Raw genomic sequence first — 12,816 nt, 5'->3', positions numbered from 1 at the left:
GCACCATTTATTAAATAGAGAATCCTTTCCCCATTTCTTGTTTTTGTCAGGTTTGTCAAAGATCAGGTAGTTGTAGCTATGCGGCATCATTTCTGAGGGCTCTGTTCTGTTCCATTGATCTATGTCTCTGTTGTGGTACCAGTACCATGCTGTTTTGGTTACTGTAGCCTTGTAGTATAGTTTAAAGTCAGGTAGCGTGATGCCTCCAGCTTTGTTCTTTTGGCTTAGGATTGACTTGGCGATGCGGGCTCTTTTTTGGTTCCATATGAACTTTAAAGTAGTTTTTTCCAATTCTGTGAAGAAAGTCATTGGTAGCTTGATGGGGATGGCATTGATTCTATAAATTACCTTGGGCAGTATGGCCATTTTCACAATATTGATTCTTCCAACCCATGAGCATGGAATGTTCTTCCATTTGTTTGTATCCTCTTTTATTTCATTGAGCAGTGGTTTGTAGTTCTCCTTGAAGAGGTCCTTCACATCCCTTGTAAGCTGGATTCCTAGGTATTTTATTCTCTTTGAAGCAATTGTGAATGGGAGTTCACTCATGATTTGGCTCTCTGTTTGTCTGTTATTGGTGTACAAGAATGCTTGTGATTTTTGTACATTAATTTTGTATCCTGAGACTTTGCTGAAGTTGCTAATCAGCTTAAGGAGATTTTGGGCTGAGACAATGGGGTTTTCTAGATATACAATCATGTCATCTGCAAACAGGGACAATTTGACTTCCTCTTTTCCTAATTGAATACCCTTTATTTCCTTCTCCTGCCTGATTGCTCTGGCCAGAACTTCCAACACTATGTTGAATAGGAGCGGTGAGAGAGGGCATCCCTGTCTTGTGCCATAACTCTGTTAGCTTAATGAACATATCAGAAATAAGTTTCACACAATGCTTCTGTGTAGTTTTTATTTGAAGATATTATTTTTCCCAATAGAGGCCTCTTAGCGCTCAGAATGTCCAATTGCAGTTTCTACAGAAAGAGTGTTTCAGAAAGGCTCAATCAAAAGTAAGGTTCAACTCTGTTAGTTGAATGCACAGAACAGAAAGAAGTTTCATACAATGCTTCTGTGTAGTTTATATTTGAACATATTCTTTTTTCCACTATTACCCACTTAGCGCTACGAATGTCCAGTTGCATTTTCTACAGACAGAGTGTTTCAAAACTGCTCAATCATAAGTATGGTTTAACTCTGTTAGCTGAATGCTCAGATCAGAAAGAAGTTTCACAGAATGCTTCTGTGTAGTTTATATTTGAATATATTCCTTTTTCCACTACTACTCTCTTAGCGCTCCAAATGTCCAGTTGCATTTTCTACAGAAAGAGTGTTCAGATCTGCTCAATCAAAAGAATGGTTTAACTCTGTTAGCTGAATGCACAGAGCAGAAAGAATTTTCACAGAATGATTCTGCGTAGTTTATATTTGGAGACATTCCTTTTTCCACTATTACCCACTTAGCGCTCCCAATCTCCACTTGCATTTTCTACAGAAAGAGTGTTTCAGAACGGCTCAATCAAAACTAAGGTTCAACTCTTTTAGTTGAACAAACAGAACAGAAAGGAGTTTCACACAATTCTTATGTGTAGTTTTTATTTGTAGACATTCTTTTTCCCAATATAGGCCTCTTAGCGCTCAGAATGTCCAATTGCAGTTTCTACAGAAAGAGTGTTTCAGAACGGCTCAATCAAAAGTAAGGTTCAACTCTGTTAGTTGAATGCACAGAACAGAAAGAAGTTTCATACAATGCTTATGTGTAGTTTGTATTTGAACATATTCTCTTTTCCACTATTACCCACTTAGCGCTACGAATGTCCAGTTGCATTTTCTACAGACAGAGTGTTTCAAAACTGCTCAATCAAAAGTATGGTTTAACTCTGTTAGCTGTATGCTCAGATCAGAAAGAAGTTTCACAGAATGCTTCTGTGTAGTTTATATTTGAATATATTCCTTTTTCCACTACTACGCTCTTAGCGCTCCAAATGTCCAGTTGCATTTTCAACAGAAAGAGTGTTCAGATCTGCTCAATCAAAAGTATGGTTTAACTCTGTTAGCTGAATGCACAGATCAGAAAGAAGTTTCACCGAATGATTCTGTGTAGTTTATATTTGAAGACATTCCTTTTTCCACTATTACCCTCTTAGCGCTCCGAATCTCCACTTGCATTTTCTACAAAAAGAGTGTTTCATAACTGCTCAATCAAAAATATGTTTTATCTCTGTTAACTGAATTTACAGATCAGAAATAAGTTTCACAGAATGCATCTGTGTAGTTTTTATTTGAAGATATTCTTTTTCCCAATGTAGGCCTCTTAGCGCTTAGCATGTCCAATTGCAGTTTCTACAGAAACAGTGATTCAGAACGGCTCAATCAAAAGTAAGGTTCAACTCTGTTAGTTGAATGCACAGAACAGAAAGAATTTTCACAGAATGCTACTGTGTAGTTTATATTTGAATATATTCCTTTTTCCACTATTACCCTCTTAGCGCTCCGAATGTCCACTTGCATTTTGTACAGAAAGAGTGTTCAGAACTGCGCAATCAAAAGTATGGTTTAACTCTGTTAGCTTAATGAACATATCAGAAATAAGTTTCACACAATGCTTCTGTGTAGTTTTTATTTGAAGATATTATTTTTCCCAATAGAGGCCTCTTAGCGCTCAGAATGTCCAATTGCAGTTTCTACAGAAAGAGTGTTTCAGAAAGGCTCAATCAAAAGTAAGGTTCAACTCTGTTAGTTGAATCCACAGAACAGAAAGAAGTTTCATACAATGCTTCTGTGTAGTTTATATTTGAACATATTCTTTTTTCCACTATTACCCACTTAGCGCTACGAATGTCCAGTTGCATTTTCTACAGACAGCGTGTTTCAAAACTGCTCAATCAAAAGTATGGTTTAACTCTGTTAGCTGAATGCTCAGTTCAGAAAGAAGTTTCACAGAATGCTTCTGTGTAGTTTATATTTGAATATATTCCTTTTTCCACTACTACTCTCTTAGCGCTCCAAATGTCCAGTTGCATTTTCTACAGAAAGAGTGTTCAGATCTGCTCAATCAAAAGTATGGTTTAACTCTGTTAGCTGAATGCACAGATCAGAAAGAAGTTTCACAGAATGATTCTGTGTAGTTTATATTTGGAGACATTCCTTTTTCCACTGTTACCCTCTTAGCGCTCCGAATCTCCACTTGCATTTTCTACAGAAAGAGTGTTTCAGAACGGCTCAATCAAAACAAAGGTTCAACTCTTTTAGTTGAACAAACAGAACAGAAAGAAGTTTCACACAATTCTTCTGTGTAGTTTTTATTTGTAGACATTCTTTTTCCCAATATAGGCCTCTTAGCGCTCAGAATGTCCAATTGCAGTTTCTACAGAAAGAGTGTTTCAGAACGGCTCAATCAAAAGTAAGGTTCAACTCTGTTAGTTGAATGCACAGAACAGAAAGAAGTTTCATACAATGCTTCTGTGTAGTTTATATTTGAACATATTCTTTTTTCCACTATTACCCACTTAGCGCTACGAATGTCCAGTTGCATTTTCTACAGACAGAGTGTTTCAAAACTGCTCAATCAAAAGTATGGTTTAACTCTGTTAGCTGAATGCTCAGATCAGAAAGAAGTTTCACAGAATGCTTCTGTGTAGTTTATATTTGAATATATTCCTTTTTCCACTACTACGCTCTTAGCGCTCCAAATGTCCAGTTGCATTTTCAACAGAAAGAGTGTTCAGATCTGCTCAATCAAAAGTATGGTTTAACTCTGTTAGCTGAATGCACAGATCAGAAAGAAGTTTCACCGAATGATTCTGTGTAGTTTATATTTGAAGACATTCCTTTTTCCACTCTTACCCTCTTAGCGCTCCGAATCTCCACTTGCATTTTCTACAAAAAGAGTTTTTCATAACTGCTCAATCAAAAATATGTTTTATCTCTGTTAACTGAATTTACAGATCAGAAATAAGTTTCACAGAATGCATCTGTGTAGTTTTTATTTGAAGATATACTTTTTCCCAATGTAGGCCTCTTAGCGCTTAGCATGTCCAATTGCAGTTTCTACAGAAAGAGTGTTTCAGAACGGCTCAATGAAAAGTAAGGTTCAAATCTGTTAGTTGAATGCACAGAACAGAAAGAATTTTCACAGAATGCTACTGTGTAGTTTACATTTGAATATATTCCTTTTTCCACTATTACCCTCTTAGCGCTCCGAATGTCCACTTGCATTTTCTACAGAAAGAGTGTTCAGAACTGCGCAATCAAAAGTATGGTTTAACTCTGTTAGCTTAATGAACATATCAGAAATAAGTTTCACACAATGCTTCTGTGTAGTTTTTATTTGAAGATATTATTTTTCCCAATAGAGGCCTCTTAGCGCTCAGAATGTCCAATTGCAGTTTCTACAGAAAGAGTGTTTCAGAAAGGCTCAATCAAAAGTAAGGTTCAACTCTGTTAGTTGAATGCACAGAACAGAAAGAAGTTTCATACAATGCTTCTGTGTAGTTTATATTTGAACATATTCTTTTTTCCACTATAACCTACTTAGCGCCAGGAATGTCCAGTTGCATTTTCTACAGACAGAGTGTTTCAAAACTGCTCAATCATAAGTATGGTTTAACTCTGTTAGCTGAATGCTCAGATCAGAAAGAAGTTTCACAGAATGCTTCTGTGTAGTTTATATTTGAAAATATTCCTTTTTCCACTACTACTCTCTTAGCGCTCCAAATGTCCAGTTGCATTTTCTACAGAAAGAGTGTTCAGATCTGCTCAATCAAAAGTATGGTTTAACTCTGTTAGCTGAATGCACAGATCAGAAAGAATTTTCACAGAATGATTATGTGTAGTTTATATTTGGAGACATTCCTTTTTCCACTATTACCCACTTAGCGCTCCCAATCTCCACTTGCATTTTCTACAGAAGGAGTGTTTCAGAACGGCTCAATCAAAACTAAGGTTCAACTCTTTTAGTTGAACAAACAGAACAGAAAGAAGTTTCACACAATTCTTCTGTTTAGTTTTTATTTGTAGACATTCTTTTTCCCAATATAGGCCTCTTAGCGCTCAGAATGTCCAATTGCAGTTTCTACAGAAAGAGTGTTTCAGAACGGCTCAATCAAAAGTAAGGTTCAACTCTGTTAGTTGAATGCACAGAACAGAAAGAAGTTTCATACAATGCTTCTGTGTAGTTTGTATTTGAACATATTCTCTTTTCCACTATTACCCACTTAGCGCTACGAATGTCCAGTTGCATTTTCTACAGACAGAGTGTTTCAAAACTGCTCAATCAAAAGTATGGTTTAACTCTGTTAGCTGAATGCTCAGATCAGAAAGAAGTTTCACAGAATGCTTCTGTGTAGTTTATATTTGAATATATTCCTTTTTCCACTACTACGCTCTTAGCGCTCCAAATGTCCAGTTGCATTTTCAACAGAAAGAGTGTTCAGATCTGCTCAATCAAAAGTATGGTTTAACTCTGTTAGCTGAATGCACAGATCAGAAAGAAGTTTCACCGAATGATTCTGTGTAGTTTATATTTGAAGACATTCCTTTTTCCACTATTACCCTCTTAGCGCTCAGAATCTCCACTTGCATTTTCTACAAAAAGAGTGTTTCATAACTGCTCAATCAAATATATGTTTTATCTCTGTTAACTGAATTTACAGATCAGAAATAAGTTTCACAGAGTGCATCTGTGTAGTTTTTATTTGAAGATATTGTTTTTCCCAATGTAGGCCTCTTAGCGCTTAGCATGTCCAATTGCAGTTTCTACAGAAAGAGTGTTTCAGAACGGCTCAATCAAAAGTAAGGTTCAACTCTGTTAGTTGAATGCACAGAACAGAAAGAATTTTCACAGAATGCTACTGTGTAGTTTATATTTGAATATATTCCTTTTTCCACTATTACCCTCTTAGCGCTCCGAATGTCCACTTGCATTTTCTACAGAAAGAGTGTTCAGAACTGCGCAATCAAAAGTATGGTTTAACTCTGTTAGCTTAATGAACATATCAGAAATAAGTTTCACACAATGCTTCTGTGTAGTTTTTATTTGAAGATATTATTTTTCCCAATAGAGGCCTCTTAGCGCTCAGAATGTCCAATTGCAGTTTCTACAGAAAGAGTGTTTCACAAAGGCTCAATCAAAAGTAAGGTTCAACTCTGTTAGTTGAATGCACAGAACAGAAAGAAGTTTCATACAATGCTTCTGTGTAGTTTATATTTGAACATATTCTTTTTTCCACTATTACCCACTTAGCGCTACGAATGTCCAGTTGCATTTTCTACAGACAGAGTGTTTCAAAACTGCTCAATCAAAAGTATGGTTTAACTCTGTTAGCTGAATGCTCAGATCAGAAAGAAGTTTCACAGAATGATTCTGTGTAGTTTATATTTGGAGACATTCCTTTTTCCACTATTACCCTCTTAGCGCTCCGAATCTCCAATTGCATTTTCTACAGAAAGAGTGTTTCAGAACGGCTCAATCAAAACTAAGGTTCAACTCTTTTAGTTGAACAAACAGAACAGAAAGAAGTTTCACACAATTCTTCTGTGTAGTTTTTATTTGTAGACATTCTTTTTCCCAATATAGGCCTCTTAGCGCTCAGAATGTCCAATTGCAGTTTCTACAGAAAGAGTGTTTCAGGACGGCTCAATCAAAAGTAAGGTTCAACTCTGTTAGTTGAATGCACAGAACAGAAAGAAGTTTCATACAATGCTTCTGTGTAGTTTATATTTGAACATATTCTCTTTTCCACTATTACCCACTTAGCGCTACGAATGTCCAGTTGCATTTTCTACAGACAGAGTGTTTCAAAACTGCTCAATCAAATGTATGGTTTAACTCTGTTAGCTGTATGCTCAGATCAGAAAGAAGTTTCACAGAATGCTTCTGTGTAGTTTATATTTGAATATATTCCTTTTTCCACTACTACGCTCTTAGCGCTCCAAATGTCCAGTTGCATTTTCAACAGAAAGAGTGTTCAGATCTGCTCAATCAAAAGTATGGTTTAACTCTGTTAGCTGAATGCACAGATCAGAAAGAAGTTTCACCGAATGATTCTGTGTAGTTTATATTTGAAGACATTCCTTTTTCCACTATTACCCTCTTAGCGCTCCGAATCTCCACTTGCATTTTCTACAAAAAGAGTGTTTCATAACTGCTCAATCAAAAATATGTTTTATCTCTGTTAACTGAATTTACAGATCAGAAATAAGTTTCACAGAATGCATCTGTGTAGTTTTTATTTGAAGATATTATTTTTCCCAATGTAGGCCTCTTAGCGCTTAGCATGTCCAATTGCAGTTTCTACAGAAACAGTGATTCAGAACGGCTCAATCAAAAGTAAGGTTCAACTCTGTTAGGTGAATGCACAGAACAGAAAGAATTTTCACAGAATGCTACTGTGTAGTTTGTATTTGAATATATTCCTTTTTCCACTATTACCCTCTTAGCGCTCCGAATGTCCACTTGCATTTTCTACAGAAAGGGTGTTCAGAACTGCGCAATCAAAAGTATGGTTTAACTCTGTTAGCTTAATGAACATATCAGAAATAAGTTTCACACAATGCTTCTGTGTAGTTTTTATTTGAAGATATTATTTTTCCCAATAGAGGCCTCTTAGCACTCAGAATGTCCAATTGCAGTTTCTACAGAAAGAGTGTTTCAGAAAGGCTCAGTCAAAAGTAAGGTTCAACTCTGTTAGTTCAATGCACAGAACAGAAAGAAGTTTCATACAATGCTTCTGTGTAGTTTATATTTGAACATATTCTTTTTTCCACTATTACCCACTTAGCGCTATGAATGTCCAGTTGCATTTTCTACAGACAGAGTGTTTCAAAACTGCTCAATCAAAAGTATGGTTTAACTCTGTTAGCTGAATGCTCAGTTCAGAAAGAATTTTCACAGAATGCTTCTGTGTAGTTTATATTTGAATATATTCCTTTTTCCACTACTACTCTCTTAGCGCTCCAAATGTCCAGTTGCATTTTCTACAGAAAGAGTGTTCAGATCTGCTCAATCAAAAGTATGGTTTAACTCTCTTAGCTGAATGCACAGATCAGAAAGAAGTTTCAGAGAATGATTCTGTGTAGTTTATATTTGGAGACATTCCTTTTTCCACTATTACCCTCTTAGCGCTCCGAATCTCCACTTGCATTTTCTACAGAAAGAGTGTTTCAGAACGGCTCAATCAAAACTAAGGTTCAACTCTTTTAGTTGAACAAACAGAACAGAAAGAAGTTTCACACAATTCTTCTGTGTAGTTTTTATTTGTAGACATTCTTTTTCCCAATATAGGCCTCTTAGCGCTCAGAATGTCCAATTGCAGTTTCTACAGAAAGAGTGTTTCAGAACGGCTCAATCAAAAGTAAGGTTCAACTCTGTTAGTTGAATGCACAGAACAGAAAGAAGTTTCATACAATGCTTCTGTGTAGTTTGTATTTGAACATATTCTCTTTTCCACTATTACCCACTTAGCGCTACGAATGTCCGGTTGCATTTTCTACAGACAGAGTGTTTCAAAACTGCTCAATCAAAAGTATGGTTTAACTCTGTTAGCTGAATGCTCAGATCAGAAAGAAGTTTCACAGAATGCTTCTGTGTAGTTTATATTTGAATATATTACTTTTTCCACTACTACGCTCTTAGCGCTCCAAATGTCCAGTTGCATTTTCAACAGAAAGAGTGTTCAGATCTGCTCAATCAAAAGTATGGTTTAACTCTGTTAGCTGAATGCACAGATCAGAAAGAAGTTTCACAGAATGCTTCTGTGTAGTTTATATTTGAATATATTCCTTTTTCCACTATTACCGTCTTAGCGCTCCGAATCTCTACTTGCATTTTCTACAAAAAGAGTGTTTCATAACTGCTCAATCAAAAATATGTTTTATCTCTGTTAACTGAAGTTACAGATCAGAAATAAGTTTCACAGAGTGCATCTGTGTAGTTTTTATTTGAAGATATCCTTTTTCCCAATGTAGGCCTCTTAGCGCTTAGCATGTCCAATTGCAGTTTCTACAGAAAGAGTGTTTCAGAACGGCTCAATCAAAAGTAAGGTTCAACTCTGTTAGTTGAATGCACCGAACAGAAAGAATTTTCACAGAATGCTACTGTGTAGTTTATATTTGAATATATTCCTTTTTCCACTATTACCCTCTTAGCGCTCCGAATGTCCACTTGCATTTTCTACAGAAAGAGTGTTCAGAACTGCGCAATCAAAAGTATGGTTTAACTCTGTTAGCTTAATGAACATATCAGAAATAAGTTTCACACAATGCTTCTGTGTAGTTTTTATTTGAAGATATTATTTTTCCCAATAGAGGCCTCTTAGCGCTCTGAATGTCCAATTGCAGTTTCTACAGAAAGAGTGTTTCAGAAAGGCTCAATCAAAAGTAAGGTTCAACTCTGTTAGTTGAATGCACAGATCAGAAAGAAGTTTCATACAATGCTTCTGTGTAGTTTATATTTGAACATATTCTTTTTTCCACTATTACCCACTTAGCGCTACGAATGTCCAGTTGCATTTTCTACAGACAGAGTGTTTCAGAACTGCTCAATCAAAAGTATGGTTTAACTCTGTTAGCTGAATGCTCAGATCAGAAAGAAGTTTCACAGAATGCTTCTGTGTAGTTTATATTTGAATATATTCCTTTTTCCACTACTACTCTCTTAGCGCTCCAAATGTCCAGTTGCATTTTCTACAGAAAGAGTGTTCAGATCTGCTCAATCAAAAGTATGGTTTAACTCTGTTAGCTGAATGCACAGATCAGAAAGAAGTTTCACAGAATGATTCTGTGTAGTTTATATTTGGAGACATTCCTTTTTCCACTATTACCCTCTTAGCGCTCCGAATCTCCACTTGCATTTTCTACAGAAAGAGTGTTTCAGAACGGCTCAATCAAAACTAAGGTTCAACTCTTTTAGTTGAACAAACAGAACAGAAAGAAATTTCACACAATTCTTCTGTGTAGTTTTTATTTGTAGACATTCTTTTTCCCAATATAGGCCTCTTAGCGCTCAGAATGTCCAATTGCAGTTTCTACAGAAAGAGTGTTTCAGAACGGCTCAATCAAAAGTAAGGTTCAACTCTGTTAGTTGAATGCACAGAACAGAAAGAAGTTTCATACAATGCTTCTGTGTAGTTTGTATTTGAACATATTCTCTTTTCCACTATTACCCACTTAGCGCTACGAATGTCCAGTTGCATTTTCTACAGACAGAGTGTTTCAAAACTGCTCAATCAAAAGTATGGTTTAACTCTGTTAGCTGAATGCTCAGATCAGAAAGAAGTTTCACAGAATTCTTCTGTGTAGTTTATATTTGAATATATTCCTTTTTCCACTACTACGCTCTTAGCGCTCCAAATGTCCAGTTGCATTTTCAACAGAAAGAGTGTTCAGATCTGCTCAATCAAAAGTATGGTTTAACTCTGTTAGCTGAATGCACAGATCAGAAAGAAGTTTCACCGAATGATTCTGTGTAGTTTATATTTGAAGACATTCCTTTTTCCACTATTACCCTCTTAGCGCTCCGAATCTCCACTTGCATTTTCTACAAAAAGAGTGTTTCATAACTGCTCAATCAAAAATATGTTTTATCTCTGTTAACTGAATTTACAGATCAGAAATAATTTTCACAGAGTGCATCTGTGTAGTTTTTATTTGAAGGTATTCTTTTTCCCAATGTAGGCCTCTTAGCGCTTAGCATGTCCAATTGCAGTTTCTACAGAAAGAGTGTTTCAGAACGGCTCAATCAAAAGTAAGGTTCAACTCTGTTAGTTGAATGCACAGAACAGAAAGAATTTTCACAGAATGCTACTGTGTAGTTTATATTTGAATATATTCCTTTTTCCACTATTACCCTCTTAGCGCTCCGAATGTCCACTTGCATTTTCTACAGAAAGAGTGTTCAGAACTGCGCAATCAAATGTATGGTTTAACTCTGTTAGCTTAATGAACATATCAGAAATAAGTTTCACACAATGCTTCTGTGTAGTTTTTATTTGAAGATATTATTTTTCCCAATAGAGGACTCTTAGCGCTCAGAATGTCCAATTGCAGTTTCTACAGAAAGAGTGTTTAAGAAAGGCTCAATCAAAAGTAAGGTTCAACTCTGTTAGTTGAATGCACAGAACAGAAAGAAGTTTCATACAATGCTTCTGTGTAGTTTATATTTGAACATATTCTTTTTTCCACTATTACCCACTTAGCGCTACGAATGTCCAGTTGCATTTTCTACAGACAGAGTGTTTCAAAACTGCTCAATCAAAAGTATGGTTTAAATCTGTTAGCTGAATGCTCAGATCAGAAAGAAGTTTCACAGAATGCTTCTGTGTAGTTTATATTTGAATATATTCCTTTTTCCACTACTACTCTCTTAGCGCTCCAAATGTCCAGTTGCATTTTCTACAGAAAGAGTGTTCAGATCTGCTCAATCAAAAGTATGGTTTAACTCTGTTAGCTGAATGCACAGATCAGAAAGAAGTTTCACAGAATGATTCTGTGTAGTTTATATTTGGAGACATTCCTTTTTCCACTATTACCCTCTTAGCGCTCCGAATCTCCACTTGCATTTTCTACAGAAAGAGTGTTTCAGAACGGCTCAATCAAAACTAAGGTTCAACTCTTTTAGTTGAACAAACAGAACAGAAAGAAGTTTCACACAATTCTTCTGTGTAGTTTTTATTTGTAGACATTCTTTTTCCCAATATAGGCCTCTTAGCGCTCAGAATGTCCAATTGCAGTTTCTACAGAAAGAGTGTTTCAGAACGGCTCAATCAAAAGTAAGGTTCAACTCTGTTAGTTGAATGCACAGAACAGAAAGAATTTTCACAGAATGCTACTGTGTAGTTTATATTTGAATATATTCCTTTTTCCACTATTACCCTCTTAGCGCTCCGAATGTCCACTTGCATTTTCTACAGAAAGAGTGTTCAGAACTGCGCAATCAAAAGTATGGTTTAACTCTGTTAGCTTAATGAACATATCAGAAATAAGTTTCACACAATGCTTCTGTGTAGTTTTTATTTGAAGATATTATTTTTCCCAATAGAGGCCTCTTAGCTCTCAGAATGTCCAATTGCAGTTTCTACAGAAAGAGTGTTTCAGAAAGGCTCAATCAAAAGTAAGGTTCAACTCTGTTAGTTGAATGCACAGAACAGAAAGAAGTTTCATACAATGCTTCTGTGTAGTTTATATTTGAACATATTCTTTTTTCCATTATTACCCACTTAACGCTACGAATGTCCAGTTGCATTTTCTACAGACAGCGTGTTTCAAAACTGCTCAATCAAAAGTATGGTTTAACTCTGTTAGCTGAATGCTCAGACCAGAAAGAAGTTTCACAGAATGCTTCTGTGTAGTTTGTATTTGAATATATTCCTTTTTCCACTACTACCCTCTTAGCGCTCCAAATGTCCAGTTGCATTTTCTACAGAAAGAGTGTTCAGATCTGCTCAATCAAAAGTATGGTTTAACTCTGTTAGCTTTTTTTTTTTTTTTTTTTTTTTTTTTTTTTTTTTTTTTTTTTTTTTTTTTTTTTATTATACTTTAGGGTTTTAGGGTACATGTGCACAATGTGCAGTTTTGTTACATATGTATCCATGTGCCATGTTGATTTCCTGCACCCATTAACTCGTCATTTAGCATTAGGTGTATCTCCTAATGCTGTCCCTCCCCCCTCCCCCCACCCCACAACAGTCCCCGGAGTGTGATGTTCCCCTTCCTGTGTCCATGAGTTCTCATTGTTCAATTCCCACCTATGGGTGAGAACATGCGGTGTTTGGTTTTTTGTCCTTGCGATAGTTTACTGAGAATGATGTTTTCCAGTTTCATCCA

Source organism: Symphalangus syndactylus, chromosome 11, assembly GCF_028878055.3.
Source record: "Symphalangus syndactylus isolate Jambi chromosome 11, NHGRI_mSymSyn1-v2.1_pri, whole genome shotgun sequence".
Classification (NCBI taxonomy): domain Eukaryota; kingdom Metazoa; phylum Chordata; class Mammalia; order Primates; family Hylobatidae; genus Symphalangus; species Symphalangus syndactylus.
This window is presented reverse-complemented; position numbering follows the sequence as displayed.